Source organism: Nerophis lumbriciformis, linkage group LG37, assembly GCF_033978685.3.
Source record: "Nerophis lumbriciformis linkage group LG37, RoL_Nlum_v2.1, whole genome shotgun sequence".
NCBI classification, from domain to species: Eukaryota; Metazoa; Chordata; class Actinopteri; order Syngnathiformes; family Syngnathidae; genus Nerophis; species Nerophis lumbriciformis.
The window spans coordinates 15,232,429-15,251,620 of record NC_084584.2 but is presented as its reverse complement, the minus strand read 5'-3'; the positions used below and the strand labels follow the sequence as shown (position 1 = coordinate 15,251,620).

The 19,192-nt window shown below is 41.1% G+C and overlaps 1 protein-coding gene across 4 annotated transcripts in view; it reads right to left on the bottom strand.

The window, feature by feature from the left end:
* The window catches only part of macf1a (microtubule actin crosslinking factor 1a), a 438,368-nt gene that overhangs the window by 120,935 nt on the left and 298,241 nt on the right, over positions 1 to 19,192 (bottom strand). The gene's annotated exons all lie outside the window — the stretch shown is intronic.

Below are 19,192 nucleotides of genomic sequence, written 5' to 3'. Positions count from 1 at the left end.
TGCAAAAGACCGATAAAGGGATTAAGGAAGTTAATTTGTTCAATTCAATCACACATCATTGTCCCCCGCCCCCCCTGTCCCCATTATTGACAGCCAGACCCTCTGACTGACCCTGCGTGATTTGCTTAAGATTCTATTTGATTAGGTCATGCCTCTGCACATCGGTCGCCTTGCCTTTAATTATTTTCATTCCATCATCAGGACGGCTCTATGAGTCACAGAGGGGGTGGGGGGCAGGGAGGCCTTTGGGGGCGGAGCCAGGGACAGGAGTTTATAGAAGGGTGAAGACATGCAAGGCTTGCAAAGTCAAGCATGTTGCTGCACCGTGGGCGAGTCTTAAAACCAGATTAAAAATGGCGACGTTACGGGGTCTGAACATGTAGTATTTGGGTTTTTCCACACTAAAATATATAGTGAGATTACTGACACGCTTCAGTATTCTTATGCTGTGTCTCAAATGGAACACTTTAAAAAGTATAGTGTGTGTGCAGGTGTGTACAGTGCAGTCAAAATCACTGAACCAGCTCAGTGGCCTTGTGGTTAGTTAGAGTCCGCCCTGAGACTGGCAGGGTGTGAGTTCAAACCCAGGTCATACCAAAGACTACAAAAAATGGGACCCATTGCCTCCCATTGCCTTCGCTTCAAGGGTTAGAATTGGGACACTATTGTGTTTTTTTTTATTAGTGTTCCAGAAAAAAGGAACCCAAGCACACATACTGTAGAGCAGATTTTTACAAACATATATATATATATATATATATATATATATATATTAGAGAGGTCCGATAATATCGGCCTGCCAATATTATCGGCCGATAAATGCTTTAAAATGTAATATATAGTTATACCGGTATAGCTCGGTTGGTAGAGCGGCCGTGCAAACAACTTGAGGGTTGCAGGTTCGATCCCCGCTTCCGCCATCCTCGTCACTGCTGCTGTGTCCTTGGGCAAGACACTTTACCCACCTGCTCCCAGTGCCACCTACACTGGTTTAAATGTAACTTAGATATTGGGTTTCACTATGTAAAGCGCGTTGAGTCACTAGAGAAAAGCGCTATATAAATATAATTCACAATTTTAATTTTCGGTATCTGTTTCAAAAAGTAAAATGTATGACTTTTTAAAACGCCGCTGTGTACACGGACGTAGGGAGAAGTACAGAGCGCTAGTAAACCTTAAAGGCACTGCCTTTGCGTGCCGGCCCAATCACATAATATCTACGGCTTTTCACACACACAAGTGAATGCAAGGCATATTTGGTCAACAGCCATACAGGTCACACTGAGGGTGGCCGTATAAACAACTTTAACACTGTTACAAATATGTGCCACACTGTGAACCCACACCAAACAAGAATGAAAAACATTTCGGGAGAACATACGCACCGTAACACAACATAAACACAACAGAACAAATACCCAGAACCCCTTGCAGCACTAACTTTTCCGGGACGCTAAAATCCCCCCGCTACCCCCACCTCAAACTTGCCACCTCAACCTCCTCATGCTCTTTCAGGGGGAGCATGTCCCAAATTACAAGCTGCTCTTTTGAGGCATGTAAAAAAAAACAATAATGCACTTTGTGACTTCAATAATAAATATGGCAGTGCCATGTTGGCACTTTTTTCCATAACTTGAGTTGATTTATTTTGGAAAACCTTGTTACATTGTTTAATTCATCCAGCGGGGCATCACAACAAAATCAGGCATAATAATGTGTTAATTCCACGACTGTATATATCAGTATCGGTTGATAACGGAATCGGTAATTAAGAGTTGGACAATATCGGAATATCGGCAAAAAAGCAGTTATCGGACATCTCTAATATATATATATATATATATATATATATATATATATATATATGAACATGTTTTACATAACGTCACTGCAAAAATTGGAGGTCTTTTTTTTTAACATTTAATCAACTTGTGATTTTATGAATTTAAGATATTTTTAAGTGTTCCCTTGTAACCTCAAAAAGCATAAGACTTAAATATTGAAAAACAAATACTGCATTGATATTTTACTTGTTTTTTACCACACAGACTTTAAAATAGACACTAGATGGCAGTAAAAGCACAAACTCAGAGCTCATTGTCCACTTCCTGTACTGTTTAAATTAATTATAACTAATAGTAGTAACAATTAATTTGCTGTCTCTGAAGTTCACAAGTTGCAGACATTCTCTGTGTATGTTTTATGCCCGAAAAGTGTTTGTCCATTTTAAACATTCATTCCAACAAATTTATATCCCCACACGTTAACAGAATTAGTGAGCTGTTGGGAACGATCTATAGTGCTAATTGCAATGCTCGATCATCATCACACTTCAACTTCTCGAACATGCCCTTGCTAGGTCGGCGCTGCAAATGAAAATCTGTTCTTCATAGTCTTAACCTGGATAAATAAATGGTGCATAAATATTAGTCCTGTCAAATTTGTTTTTGTTTTTTTAACAGATTAATCACACTTTTGAATTTGGATTAATCGTTATTAATCACAATAAATTACTTGCTTACATAATTTACATCAACCTAAAAAAAAAAAATACCTCAATATTTTGACACAAATGCAATGTCATCATCAGAATGGCATACACAAACATTTTATAATGTTTTACTTGATGGTACTTAATTTATTTGCTCAAAACTAGGTGAAAGTATTATCTAAAATTCCGTTGGGGTTTATTTAGAAGCAGAATTTTGATTGCATTTGAATTGACCTGATCATTGACCTTATAACAAGTTTACACACTGCCTTTCAGGATTAAGGTAAAGGAGGTAAAAATAAATTAATGTAAAAAACAATTTAAAAAAATGCATGACTAATTTGCAACTATACGTTATTAATAGTATGATATAATTGACGAAGCAAGTGTCGTACCATAGCAAGTTTTAATTATGATCATATCAGAATTTTCTTGGAAAAGATGCCAAAGCAGACTAATCACAGCAGAAGAGAAGACACTAACTCTCGTTCAAAAGCACACAAACACACACGGCCCCTCCACCCCTTCCTTTCCTTCTCTCCCCTCTATCATTTTAGCTCCCTTGCCATGTTAATCTAAGTGGATTTTACTTTTTAAAATGGTTACTATTGCAGCAATATAATTGTTAAAGTTAAGGATATTTGTGATTTCTGATTGTTTGTGAGGGCATCAATGTGACTTCTGTGTGTGCGCGTATTAGACAGCTGCTTGTTGTTGTTGTTGTTTTGGCTCGTTAATAAATAGGAAGATCCATCACCCCCTTGTTATATTAGTTTGATATACAGTTTAGTGCTTTATATTTGTGTACATGTTCAACTTGTTCACACTCTTACTAAAGCATGGACCTTTTGTCCAGGCTGGAACACATTATTCATATTTACATTGTTTCTTAAAAGGTTGTATAGTATACTGGTACTAATTAAGTATTGCTGTACTAATGAATTTAAAACTGTACTATACTGCCAATGAAAAATACATGTACTTTTTCTAAAATCTGCATGCTGCAGTGATGCACGGAGCTAAGGAGCATGTTTTGTGCATAAGCATGCGCACGCTCACAGAGCGCACAAGGAGAAACAGTGTGGAGAGGAAAAAGGCAAATAAAGGCAATTCAACTGGTTAATAAAGCAATTGTGCGTGAAGCAAAAATATGTAGGTATTTGGGCTTCAAAACTATCGATCAAGGTGACGCTTTAGACCATGGGTGTCAAACTCTGGCCCGCGGGCCAAATTTAACATTAGAGCTGGCCTGCCAGTATTATACAGCGGCGGTGCATTCACCGCTAATACTCATACTTGCCAACCCTCCCGATTTTCCCGGGAGACTCCCGAATTTCAGTGCCCCTCCCGAAAATCTCCCGGGGCAACCATTCTCCCGATTTCCACCCGGTTAACATTATTGGAAGCGTGCCTTAAAGGCACTGCCTTCAACGTCCTCTACAACCTGTCGTCACGTCCGCTTTTCCTCCATACAACCAGCGTGCCGTCCCAGTCACGTAACATATGCGGCTTTTACACACAAATGCAATGCATACTTGGTCAACAGCCATACAGGTCACACTGAGGGTGGCCGTATAAACAACTTTAACACTGTTACATATATGTGCCACACTGTGAACCCACACCAAACAAGAATGACAAACACATTTTGGGAGAACATCCGCACCGTAACACAACAGAACAAATACCCAGAACCCCTTGCAGCACTAACTCTTCCGGGAGGCTATAATATACACCCCCGCTACCACCAAACACCGCCTCCCCCCACCAAGTTAATGTTGATAATTACCTCAGAAGGCTGCAAATAGAAAAGAGGCATTCAATGTTTTATTTAAATTTTATTTAATATACCATTGATGTTTTTTCGTTTATTTTTTCAAAGTTGATTTTGCACTTTTAAGTTATATAAGCGTTGCTTGTTCCATATTCAGTGCTAAAGCAAATCAGTGTAGCAAACTGAGCAATAATTAACGTTATATTCATGCACTTTCTCTTGCTACTTCAAGGCTTGAATGTTTGATTCATTCATTATTGTTATTTTATTTTCAAATTTATTATTAGCCTGTGGAAAAAAGTTTATTTTGATATTTACCTCAGAAGGCTGCAAATAGAAAAGAGGCATTCAATTTTTATTTAAATTGTATTTGATATGCCATTGATATTTTTTTATTATTATTATTATTATTTGAAACTCGATTTTGCATGTCACTATAAAGTTATATAAACCTTGTGTGTTCAATATTCAACGCAATACTTGTTTGGGTCCCTATTAAAAGGTTAATTTGTTCAACCTTGGCCCGCGGCTTTGTTCAGTTTTACATTTTGGCCCACTCTGTATTTGAGTTTGACACCCCTGCTTTAGACAAAGAAGTGCCACTCTGCAAGCTGTGCTTTAAAACATGCCTCGCCAAAGGTGGAAAGACAATATCACCTGCAGGCCTGCAAAATGAGTTTCAGCTCCCCTGCTGTGCCCAACAGATACGTAAACGAGCACACAGCTGTTTGGCTTGATGCCAAATATTAAAACCGCCCACGTAGCGCAAACTAATGCCAGTGAAATGACTGAATTTTGTAACTAATTGCTATAATGTGTGTTTTATCTTTAAAGGGGAACATTATCGCAATTTCAGAAGGGTTAAAACCATTAAAAATCCATTCCGAGGGGCTTAGTTTTTTTTCGAAGTTTTTTTCAAAATGTTACCCATCACGCAATATCCCTAAAAAAAGCTTCAAAGTGCCTGATTTTAACCATCGTTATATACACCCGTCCATTTTCCTGTGACGTCACATAGTGATGCCAACACAAACAAACATGGCGCATAGAACAGCAAGCTATAGCGACATTAGCTCGGATTCAGACTCGGATTTCAGCGGCTTAAGCGATTCAACAGATTACGAATGTATTGAAACAGATGGTTGTAGTGTGGAGGCAGGTAGCGAAAACCAAATTGAAGAAGAAACTGAAGCTATTGAGCCATATCGGTTTGAACCGTATGCAAGCGAAACCGACGAAAACGACACGACAGCCAGCGACACGGGAGAAAGCGAGGACGAATTCGGCGATCGCCTTCTAACCAACGATTGGTATGTGTTTGTTTGGCATTAAAGGAAACTAACAACTATGAACTAGGTTTACAGCATATGAAATACATTTGGCAACAACATGCACTTTGAGAGTGCAGACAGCCCAATTTTCATCAATTAATATATTCTGTAGACATACCCTCATCCGCGCTCTTTTCCTGAAAGCTGATCTGTCCAATTTTGGAGTTGATGTCAGCAGGCCAGGGAAGCTAGGGTCGATATTCTTCTCTTGATCATCTTCGGTGGCATAAGGGACGGTGTGAGCCAAGACATCCAGGGGGTTTAGCTCGCTCGTCTGCGGGAACAAACTGCCGCCATTGCTTGCCGTGCTACAGAGGTCCTTTGTCCCTGAATTGCTCACACACTCCGGCAGATTCAATGGGGGTCTGGCGGCAGATTTCTTTGACTTTATCGTTGGAAATGCATCTGCTTTGAGTGTCGCAGGATATCCACACATTCTTGCCATCTCTGTCGTAGCATAGCTTTCGTCGGTAAAGTGTGCGGAACAAACGTCCAATTTCTTGCCACTTTCGCATCTTTGGGCCACTGGTGCAACTTGAATCCGTCCCTGTTCGTGTTGTTACACCCTCCGACAACACACCGACGAGGCATGATGTCTCCAAGGTACGGAAAACAGTCGAAAAAACGGAAAATAACAGAGCTGATTTGACTCGGTGTTTGAGAAAATGGCGGATTGCTTCCCGATGTGACGACACGTTGTCACGTCATCGCTCCGAGAGCGAATATTAGAAAGGCGTTTAATTCGCCAAAATTCACCCATTTAGAGTTCGGAAATCGGTTAAAAAAATATATGGTCTTTTTTCTGCAACATCAAGGTATATATTGACGCTTACATAGGTCTGGTGATAATGTTCCCCTTTAACAATGTGTGTTTTACCTGCTACATGTCGTATCTGTGTAGTTTCAGCCACAGTATTGTTTTTAGTATTTACCAATGATTGTATTTTTCTTAAAGCACAAGAGTGACAACCATAACTTAGACTGAGACTAACTTTATTTACCCACAAGGGAAATTGTCATGAACAATGTAATATATTGTCAGTAAAGCCTTATATTAGATTGTACAGGCTAAATGTAATACGGTATATAAAATTGTAAATTGTTCTTTGAGCGCAACAACAAAAGTGGTCCCCTTTATTTTGAAAAGCATCAAAATACATTTTGTTACTGTACCAAAATATTGGTATTGGGACAACCCTAGTTTTTTATGGAGAAATTTGCTTTTTTATACAAACTTTTCTATTCACTAACCCTGTTCAACAACCAATCAAGTTTTCAAATAGAGGTTTCACTGTACTTCTCTGACGCACATACCGTATTTTCCGGACCATAGGGCGCACCGGATTATAAGGCGCACTGCCGATGAATGGTCTTTTTTCATATATAAAACGCGCCGGATTATAGGGTGCTTTAAAGGAGTCAAATTATTATTATTAAAAACACTTCCATGTGGTCTACATCAGTGTTTTTCAACCAGTGTGCCGTGGGAAATGATGCAACTTCACCTAATGGGTCCGAAAATGTGTTTTTGCAAATCAATAATTATAATCTGCAAATAATGTGCCGTTGTCGAGTGTCTGTGCTGTGTAGAGCTCGGCAGGGTAACCGTGCAATACTCCATATCAGTAGGTGGCAGCAGGTAGGTAATTGATTTGTAGAAGTCGGGACGCGTCAAATGAGAAGAGGATGGTTTGTTGTGATCCCACTATGCAGAGCACAGCGGGAGACAGCGTGCAGGTAAAGGTATGTAACGCTCAAACCAAAAAATTAACAAAAGGCAAGTCTTGCTACCAAAAGGCACTGAAGCATAGGGATAGCTATGCAAAACAAAAGTAAAACTGAACTGGCTGCAAAGTAAGCAAAAACAGAATGCTGGACGACAGCAAAGACTTACAGCGTGCGGAGCAGAGACGGCGTCCTCAAAGTACATCCGAACATGACATGACAATCAACAATGTCCCCACAAAGAAGGATAGCGTCTTAATTGCACTCAAAGGAAGGCATGAAGCTGCTACGGAAAACACCAACTAAACAGGAAGGGCCACCAAAATAACAGCACAAGACAGGAACTAAAGCACTACACACTGGAAAACAACAACAAACTCAACCTGGTGGAGTTTCATTTTTTAACCTTGTCTGCTGGTGGTGTGCCTCCGTGTTTTTTTTTTTATTAACAAAATGTGCCTTGGCTCAAAAAAGGTTGAAAAACACTGGTCTACATAACATGTAATTGTGGTTCTTTGGTCACAATGTTACATAGATGATGTTTTACAGATCATCTTCAAGTCGCTTTCTGACAGTCGCTTCCGGATGCGCCGTTTTGTGGGCGGTCTTATTTACGTGGCTCACCTTTGGCAGTGTCTTCTACAAGCGTGCAAGGACGGGAGTGGAAAAAGTGTCAAAAGACGGAGCTAACTGTTTTAATGACACTCAGACTTTACTTAATTCAATAACGGAGCATCATCTCCTCATCCGGAAACCACAACAGGGCTAGAAATGTGTCCCGTGAAAAACCGTCCAACCGGCACGCTCTAATAACTAAAGTTCCTTGGGTGGATAATGTGAACTCCCTACACCGGTTTGTTTTAGCGCTTTCATGGCGAGTTCACTGACGGATATAAGTAAGAACTTTACACTACTTTATATTAGAAATGGCAACAGCTGAGGAGGAATGTCACATAAGAAGATAGATGTCGGCACGGACTACAAAGTCGGTTGCGTGCAATTTTTCAGGATTTATGCAGATCCCAAATACAGATCAGCAGGTACCAGAAGTTAAGATAAGTAGTTTTTGCATACTATTGCGAAACAAAACGCCAGATAATACGTCTTACCTTATACACACACCATAATAATACTCCTATGTTTAATGTAGGGATGTCCGCCGATATTTGCAAAAAAATGCGTATCGGCAAGGCATGGGAAAATGCCGAACCAGATCCAGTTAAAAAAAAAATTCTGCTCCGTGTTTTCCAACGCACCTATTTAAATAGTACATTCCACTTTTCTGCTGCTCCCTAATTTTCGTTCCGCATTTTCCAGCACACCTTCAACACATCCACAGGTCTGTGGATTCTCACGCAGTTGCTTTTAGCTGCTGGCATTACACGACAGGCTCTTCTCACTCTTTCCTGTGTCTCCCTCTCACAGACAGCAAGCGCACCTTCCTACACACGTCACATACTGTCACGTCATACGTCACATACTGTCACGTCATACGTCACATACGTATACGTCCTCCCCGAGCAGAGAGGTAGCAGCATGGCTAACGTTAGCTGTGATGCTAGCGCAGCCGTGTGACCAACGTTCTTTCTAAGGTGCGCGCTTGTGCAATTGCGCACTGTTTAAATGTCCTCTGCGCATAGCAATTATATGCCACGCACAAAAACAAATAAAAAAATAAGCGCATAACAATTTTCGACACACGGACACGACAGAGAAAACAGTTTTCGTCATCATTGTTCAAATATTATAACGTCTGTGGAGACGCTTATCTCCATTCGGTGCCACACGTCCACACTATCAAAATGCCGAGGCAAAAATTTCCAGATCAACACCGTATGAAAAAATTAGTGATTTTTTTAGTTGTGATTTCCTTCTCTGCATGAAAGTTTAAAAGTAGCATATATTAATGCAGTATGAAGAAGAATGTTTTAATGTAGACATGCAAGCCTTGAAAGAAAATGTTGAAAATCAAGACTACATTTCCTGCAAATGGGTGCATTTCTACCCTATATTTTAACTTTAGATTTATTCTCATATCAAACTCTTTTGGCTGTCTTTTTGACACTTACATCCGGCGCCCCCCCCCCACACCCTGGATTATAAATAATGTAAATAATTCAATGTGATTATCTTGTGTGATGACTGTATTATGATGATAATATATATCTGATAGTATATATCTGTATCATGAATCAATTTAAGTGGACCCCGACTTAAACAAGTTGAAAAACTTATTGGGGTGTTACCATTTAGTGGTCAATTGTACGGAATATGTACTTCACTGTGCAACCTACTAATAAAAGTCTCAATCAATCAATCAAAACACATAGAATCATCATACTGCTGTGATTATATGCATCAAGTGTTCATTCAAGGCTAAGGCAAAATATCGAGATATATATCGTGTATCGCAATATGGCCTTAAAATATCGCAATATTAAAAAAAGGCCATATTGCCCAGCCCTAGTTCAATGATGCCATTTCTGTTTGTCATGTATAATTTTGTCTATTTTGTGTTTATCCTTGAATAAACAGGTCAGTTTCTTGTTACCAACCATTGTGTATTATTCAAACTCCCCTAATTCAGCTGGCTAGTTGTTATCAAGATTACTAAAACCCTTTCCAACATGATTCTGACAACTAAGTAGGCTAAATAACTTTAAACTTTAATACATGCTCGGATAGGCCAGTATCGGTCAGTATCGGTATCGGTCAGTATCAGTATCGGATCGGAAATGCAAAAACAATATCGGTATCGGATCGGAAGTGCAAAAACCTGGATCGGGACATCCCTAGTTTAATGCGCCGACAATCCTTCAAGTAGTGCGGCTTCATAGCTTACCAAAGTCGTACTAAAACATTGTGATGGATTTTTGAGCGCCGTATGTAATGTTCTATATTTTCAATGGAACATATAAAATGTTGGTGTTGTTTACTTGAGTCATATTGCCATCATATTGCAGTCTACACATATCTCTTATGTTTGACTGCCATCTACTGGTCACACTTATCATTACACCATGTACCAAATAAAATTGCTTCAAGGTTGGTAAGCAAAACCAGAGTGAGTAGGCTTATAGTGTCATCGCCAACTACTGGCCTGGCATAAACATTACAATCAATTCCACTCTTTTTTGCAGCTTTTTGTGATTAATGGGAATCATTTGTGTGTGTTGCTGACGGTTCACGGACGATTTATTTGCACATTCCTCAAGAAATCCAAAAACCCTCACCGTGCCACTCTTCAAACCCCTTGAAATGATGGTAACAACTTTCTTCTGACTCTTAAGTTGAACATTAACTCAACTTCCTCATGGAGACACACAACCTAAAGGAAAATATGTCTGAACACACACTGACTACACACACAAACACGCACACACATCAGCAAGCAGCCAGTTTGATAGGCACGTGTGAATAATGTGGCGAGGAATTCCCACATCATAAACACTTTGGCGTTCAATTCCCAAGTGTTTCGCTGGGAACACACCTGGGTGGCTACCTGCTGGGAGGGCATCCCTGCTTGTACTCTCACACATTTACACACACATTCTAACATGGTACTCCTGCACACACACACAGACACTATTTCCTAATATTTGACCTCGTTCAGAGAAAAAAAAGATATTACATTTCACAGAAAGAATGAAAAGGGTGGAAAGTGAGTGGGCGGGGCCGAGCCGTGGCGTGCCTTTCTAATTCACAACAGCTGAAGCAACGCAGGACTTGAAAGTGGAGCACGCGCACACACACACACACGCGCTTGCATTAGAAGTCTGACACGTTTAGTTCAGAAACAATGGCGGACAATCCTTTCTTGATTTGCATTGCATACACATGTGGCACAAAAACGTGCGTGGAAGTGTCAGCAGTTTACAGGAAAACTTCACCCAGGCAAATAAAGTTGTGAGATTTCAGAAATGAGGTTACGCAAATTCAATCACTGTGCACGCGTTCAGATGACAGATTACTGACCTCCTCTGAAACTACTATTTTCTAAGGTTCTTCTTTATTTTTAATTTTTTTTAATTAAATCAACATAAAAAACACAAGATACTAGGGGTGTAACGGTACGTGTATTTGTATTGAACCGTTTCGGTACGGGGGTTTCTGTTCGGTTCGGAGGTGTACCGAACGAGTTTCCACACGGACATATTAAGTAGCGTAACGCACGTTGTGTAAACAATGCACACCGAGGCACAACACACGGCATGATAGCAGCTAACGGGCTACGATAGACTGACCATACGTCCTCTTTTCACCGGACATGTCCTCCTTTGTGGAGCTGTCAGGGCGAAGTTTCTTAAATGCCTCAAATGTCCGGCATTTTGAGTTTGGGTTGCGTGTATTTTCAATGTACGTTCAGGGTTAAGAAGGGGTTAATAGCAAAACAAATTGTGCGCGCAGCAGCATTGGTGAGGGAGGGGCAGAGACAGAGAGAGAGAGAGAGTTATGATAAACGCGCATGCGTCGCCAGGCTCTGCTTTTTATCCATAGATTTATCACATTTAATTTTTTATTATCTATAGCAGGGGTGTCAAAAGTGTGCCTCGGAGGCCATTTGCGGCCCACAGCTAATGTTTTAAAGGCCCACGGCACATTCTAAAAATACTATTAAAATAAACAAAAACATTACAAAAGTGAAATAAAAAAGCTTAAAGGTTAAATGTAATTTAGAAAAAGTTGCAATGTTGACTAATAAAACAAAGCTAACCCATTGCTCAAAACATAATATTGAATCAAAATCAATGTTATTATGAATTATTGACCTATCCAAGGTTCCCATTACTTCACATCAAATATTCCACTAAGAAAAATACTTTTGGTGGAAGATTTTGCAAATTTGGTAAATAAATAACCCAAAAATTAATATTTTGTTGTTTTCTTACTGTACCGAAAATGAACCAAACCGTGACCTCTAAACCTAGGTACATACCGAACCGACATTTTTGTGTACCGTTACAACCCTAATATATGTATATATATATATATATATATATATATATATATATATATATATATATATATATACATACATACATATATATAAGAAATACTTGAATTTCAGTGAATTCTAGCTATAAATATACTCCTCCCTCCTTAACCCCGCCCCCGCCCACCTCAATCTCCCGAATTCAGAGGTCTCAAGGTTGGCAAGTATGCCCACTAGCTGCGGAAGCTAGCTCTCCAATCAGCTAAACAGACTCCACGGTGACGTTTTGGTTATTTTACGAAACTGAAACAATATCAATCAATGTTGACTTATATAGCCCTTAATCACAAATGTCTCAAAGGGCTGCACATCCTCGGCTCAGATCCCACATCAGGGCAAGAAAGAAACCTCAAACCATGGAAGGGACCGCAGGGATCAAAACGTAGAGAAAAAGCAGCGGCTTATAGTAGGTAATTGACTAAAAGCTGTGTCGATATCATTTTCTTCATGTAGGCCCGCTAATGGCGGTGATTCCCCAGCTCAAGGGAGAACTAGTCTGACCCAGTTTCGCTCAGCGTTTACACCCACGACCTTTGTGTGTGTGTGTGTGTGTGTGTGTGTGTGTGTGTGTGTGTGTTCTTGTATTTCTACCCTTCTTGAGACATCATCAAGAAAAAAACGAGTATCTGTGAGGTGGTGGTGATACAAAAATGACTCACTGGCTCACAAAGATTCTCTCTGGAGACTTTGTTGAGGTCTAGGATGACGCAACATTATCAGTAGAGGTGGACAGCGTGAGCGAAATGGGAGGTGAGGTTATCATTTAGTGCACACACACACGCACACACACACACGATGGTTTTAGTGCATCTACACACCTCGTCAGTGTGTGTCAGCTGCACTTGGAAGGGCATGGTGAGGCAGCGGCATGTAGGGCGGAGGGGGAGGGCTGATGCCGCACCCTAATGTGTGCAAATGTGTGTGTGTGTGTGTGCGTGTGTGTGTTTGTGTGTGTGTGTGTGTGTGTGTGTGTGCAGACAGCTGAGATTCCAGCCCTGGCCCAAAAAAGACAGGCAGGAATCAGAAGCATCCTCAGATGCAACAGGAATGAAAGACTGATGGGAAACTTTTTGTTGGGAGAACATCACCTCTAACTCCCATGAACTGCCCCCCTAACCCCCCTTCTACTTCCTCCACCCACCCCATTCTTTTAGGCATCACGATGACATCATGGCTCTGGTTTGGAAAGGGGTCCCTTGGGGTAGGAGAGGGGGAGGGGATGGGCCCAGACAGTGTTTAGCTTTGAAATGAGCTGGATCGCTTACATGCACATTGGTGGGTGATGGGGTGGGGTGGGGTGGTGTTTCACACACTTTCTCTCTCACACACACACACACACACACACACACACACACACACACACACACACACACACACTGCAGTTTAAGTTAGGTTTAACTTCCCAGCAGGACATCTTTGCTGCTATTCTTAATATCTCCACATAAAAACTTCCACCCTTGGCTAACTAAAAATAGCCCCCTCCCACCCAGACGGAGCCCCTCCGTATTTACTGCAGCTATCATCTCCCTTGTGATGCGGTTAGCTCAGCATCCAGCTTCAAACGTGCTGCAATGACAATAAATCCGGGCTAAACTGATCAGCAGTGCAGGAAATTAACATTTTGACTGACAGATTTCAGGAGGAAATTGCCAAATCAAAACATCCACAGAACTGCAATGAAGTCGCAATCCGGCCGAATCCCGCCAGTCCTACTGGGCACCGGTTTACGTACAACCCACCGGTGCCATGTTACGGTACCTGTGTCGTGCATGATGTCACGACCGGTTGGTGACACTTTTGGCGATCACTCCAGCAGCACTGAGAGCGGACTCAGCCAAACTACCTCGAGGTAATGTTGCAACTTTCAATGCAAAAAAAGACATGGACTAAATAAACTAAACACTCCAAAGTCAGTCAAGTAACCCTCCACTTTTACAAAAATGCACCATTTTTCCTCGTTAATATACATTGGATTTGCTATTGACATGCTACTGATTAGCATTTGCGATTTTACATGGCGATAACAAAACATCATGTTGTGTTAATTAAAACAACTAAGATGCACACTGCAATCAAACAGCTGTTGTGTGATAGGTACAATACTTACAGTATTAACACTTTTTAGGACACTACAAAAACCACAATAACACTATAAACTAGAGATGTCCGATAATAACGGCCGATAAATGCTTTAAAATGTAATATCGAAAATTATCGGTATCAGTTTCAAACTCCCGATTTTTCCGGGACACTCCCGAATTTCAGTGCCCCTCCCGAATATCTCCCTGGGCAACCATTCTCCCGATTTCCACCCGGACAACAATATTGGGGGCGTGCCTTAAAGGCACTGCCTTTAGCGTCCTCTACAACCTGTCGTCACGTCCGCCTTTCCTCCATACAAACAGCGTGCCGGCCCAGTGACATAATATATGCGGCTTTTAAACACACATAAGTGAATGCAATGCATACTTGATCAACAGCCATACAGGTCACACTGAGGGTGGCCGTATAAACAACTTTAACACTGTTACAAATATGCGCCACACTGTGAACCCACACCAAACAAGAATGACAAACACATTTCGGGAGAACATTAAGTTAAGTTAAAGTACCAATGATTGTCACACACACACTAGGTGTGGTGAAATTTGTCCTCTGCATTTGACCCATCCCCTTGTTCACCCCGTGGGAGGTGAGGGGAGCAGTGGGCAGCAGCGGTGGCCACGCCCGGGAATCATTTTTGGTGATTTAACCCCCAATTCCAACCCTTGATGCTGAGTGCCAAGCAGGGAGGTAATGAGTCCCATTTTTTATAGTCTTTGGTATGACTCGGCCGGGGTTTGAACTCACAACCTACCTATCTCAGGGTGGACACTATAACCACTAGGCCACTGAATAGGTCCATCCGCACCGTAACACAACATAAACACAACAGAACAAATACCCAGAATCCCATGCAGCCTTAACTATTCCGGGCTACATTACCCTATTTTTTTAGGGATATTGCGTGATGGGTAAAATTTTGAAAAAAACTTCGAAAAATATAATAAGCCACTGGGAACTGATTTTTAATGGTTTTAACCATTCTGAAATTGTGATAATGTTCCCCTTTAAATTTCAAAAGAGTTTTGTGGCTCCCATTGTTTTCTTTAATTTGTGAAACTGGTCAAAATGGCTCTTTGAGTGGTAAAGGTTGCCGACCCCTGCACTATACGAATGTTTCGGTTGGCGAACCATGTTCAAGAACAAATGAGGTATTCTGCCAGATGTATGCCATATTGAAGACAATGGATTTGCTTTTAGGTCCCTCTAAAACGGTGTGGTTACAGCTAACTATAGCGTGTCCATTTGCACAAAATCCTAGTAAATATACATGAGAACTGAGTATGTAACATTTTAACAGTCTATATTTCAGCAGGTTATAATTGCTAGTCCGTACGCAAGAAATCATTTGAGGCGTCTACATGTGTCACATTGAAATGTGTCATTTCAAGTCATGGAGCGCTCTTTAGTGAGGAAGAGGATAGAGTGAAGATGATGTAGGAGTTTGGGAGAAGGACAAAGCTGCAAGGAAAGCACACCAGTGTTCTTCCATCCTCCCACGCGTGTGGAGGCGCTCACTCGCCAGAAAGAAAAGCACGGCGGATAGTTTCAGAAGCACTGAATCTGTTGGCTATCCATCACGCCGATAAAGACCTAACCTTCCTCTACACGGACGTCACCATGTCGTCTCCTGGGAGGGGCCGCCACGGCCAGAGAAATGTGCCCGACTGAAAGGGCAGCGTGAGCTCGGCAGCAGCAAAGGCCGTAAAATCCAAAAGGCAGCAGCTCCACATTGTGCGGTACAACACCTCCTGCACAACTAAGTACAAAGCATCACGAGGAGGACACTTGTGAAAAACAATATATAATCTTTACTACCTTGTATGGCAGGGGTGTCTAAATTACAGCCCACAGGCCAAGTGCGGCCCGCCGGCGTCTTCAATTTGGCCCGCGAGACAGCACGAGTCCAATTTGGAGGTGTTTCTAAAACATATACAGCTAGCCAACAGTCTTAAGTCTTGGCTGAATGAGACACCCAGAATCCATCCATCTATCCATTTTCTACCGCTTGTCCCTTTTGGGGTCGCTGGAGCCTATCTCAGCTGCATTCGGGCGGTAGGCGGAGTGACAGCCAGAATGTACATGAAAATAAAGAATGTGGGATTTACAATATTAACTAGGAAGGATAAAACACTGAATATTGACAACATATGAACGTCACACCCCCTCTTCATCCACATATTTTACAATCAAGCGAAACGCAACAAAAATGCAAGAAACACAGCGAAATATGAACGCAAAGGCTAAAAAAACAAAAAACTACAATCTGATATATCTGATACATCACTAAGCTTTAGAACTTTGTTGTAAAAATCTCCTTACGCGTCCGTGGAAACGCTCCCCACCCACACTGCTTGGTGCCTAGTCTGAGCTGCTGTGACTTACATTACCATAGTAACTAATTAGATTACCATAGTAACTAGTATATCATGCAAAAGTGCAGATTCCAACCATTGAAATACTTTGTATAGTTCAAGACGTACGGTCATTTGACTGCACATCAAAATGGCAGCTACAGTTCCCATCTTAAAAATCTAAAAAAATTATTTGGGAATGTCCGGTGGGCCAGATTGAAAAGCTATGCGGCCCCCAGGCCTCAATTTGCCCAGGTCTGGTTTAGGGATGTCCCGATCCAGGTTTTTGCACTTCCGATCCGATACCGATATTGTTTTTGCATTTCAGATCCGATACCGATACTGACCGATACCGATACTGGCCTATCCGAGTTTAAAGTTATTTAGCCTACTTAGTTGTCAGAATCATGTTGAAAAGGGTTTTAGTACTCTTGATAACAACTAGCCAGCTGAATTAGGGGAGTTTGAATAATACACAATGGTTGGTAACAAGAAACTGACCTGTTTATTCAAAGACAAACACAAAATAGACAAAATTATACATGACAAACAGAAATGGCATCATTGAACTAGGGCTGGGCGATATGGCCTTTTTTTAATATTGCGATATTTTAAGGCCATATTGCGATACACGATATATATCTCGATATTTTGCCTTAGCCTTGAATGAACACTTGATGCATATAATCACAGCAGTATGATGATTCTATGTGTTTTGATTGATTGATTGAGACTTTTATTAGTAGGTTGCACAGTGAAGTACATATTCCGTACAATTAACCACTAAATGGTAACACCCCAATAAGTTTTTCAACTTGTTTAAGTCGGGGTCCACTTAAATTGATTCATGATACAGATATATACTATCAGATATATACTATCATCATAATACAGTCATCACACAAGATAATCACATTGAATTATTTACATTATTTATAATCCAGGATGTGGAGGGGGGCGCCGGATGTAAGTGTCGAAAAGACAGCCAAAAGAGTTTGATATGAGAATAAATCTAAAGTTAAAATATAGGGTAGAAATGCACCCATTTGCTGGAAATGTAGTCTTGTTTTTCAAAATTCTCTTTCAAGGCTTGCATGTCTACATTAAAACATTCTTCTTCATACTGCATTTATATATGCTACTTTTAAACTTTCATGCAGAGAAGGAAATCACAACTAAAAAAAAATCACAATTTTTTTCATACGGTGTTGATCTGGAAATTTTTGCCTCGGCATTTTGATGGTGTGGGCGTGTGGCACCGAATGGAGATAAGCGTCTCGACAGACGTTATATTTGAACAATGATGACGAAAACTCTTTTCTCTGTCGTGTCCGTGTGTCGAAAATTGTTATGCGCTTATTTTTTTATTTGATTTTGTGCGTGGCATATAATTGCTATGCGCAGTGGACGCTTGAGCAGTTTGCAATTGCACAGGCGCGCACCTTAGAGAGAACGTTGGTCGCACGGCTGCGCTAGCATCACAGCTAACGTTAGCCATGCTGCTACCTCTCTGCTCGGGGAGGACGTACACGTATGTGACGTATGACGTGACAGTATGTGACGTGTGTAAGAAGGTGCGCTTGCTGTCTGTGAGAGGGAGACAAAGGAAAGAGTGAGAAGAGCCTGTCGTGTAATGCCAGCAGCTAAAAGCAACTGCATGAGAATTCACAGACCTGACGGACATCTACACCTCCCGCTGCGTCAACAGAGCCAGTGCCATCATCAAGGACAGCACCCACCCTGGCTCTGACCTGTTCCACCTGCTGCCCTCTGGGAAGCGCTACAGGTGCATTAAAACCAAAACAGGCTAAAGAACAGCTTCTTCCCCAGGGCCATAACCATCCTGAATGGACTGCCCCATTGTCCCTCATAACTGCCTTCTCTTCGGTGCAATAACCCATTCCACCAACCACCCTGTTTTTGTTTTTTTTTCATGTATATATTCATTTCACACCATATTCATTGCACTTCTACATTTTTTATATTTTTATATATTTGCACATTGTTTTTCTAGCATGCACACATCGCACTGTATGGAATGGCCTCAATCTCGTTACCTTGCGTAATGACAATAAAGCTGATTCTGATTCTGATTCTGATGTGTTGAAGGTGTGCTGGAAAATGCGGAACGGAAGGGAGCAGCAGAAAAGTGGAATGTATTATTTAAATCGGTGCTTTGGAAAACACGGACCGGAGTTTTTTTTTTAAACTGGATCTGGATCGGCATTTTCCCATGCCTTGCTGATACGCAATTTTTGGCAAATATCGGCTCGGGACATACCCTAGTCTGGTTTAGACAGACATAAAAAAACACATATGGGCTAAAATGGCCAGTAGTGTGAATGTCTTGTAAACCAGAGCAAACATCAATATATATATTGACTGTTTTTAATGATATACTTATTTATTGCTTTGGACACA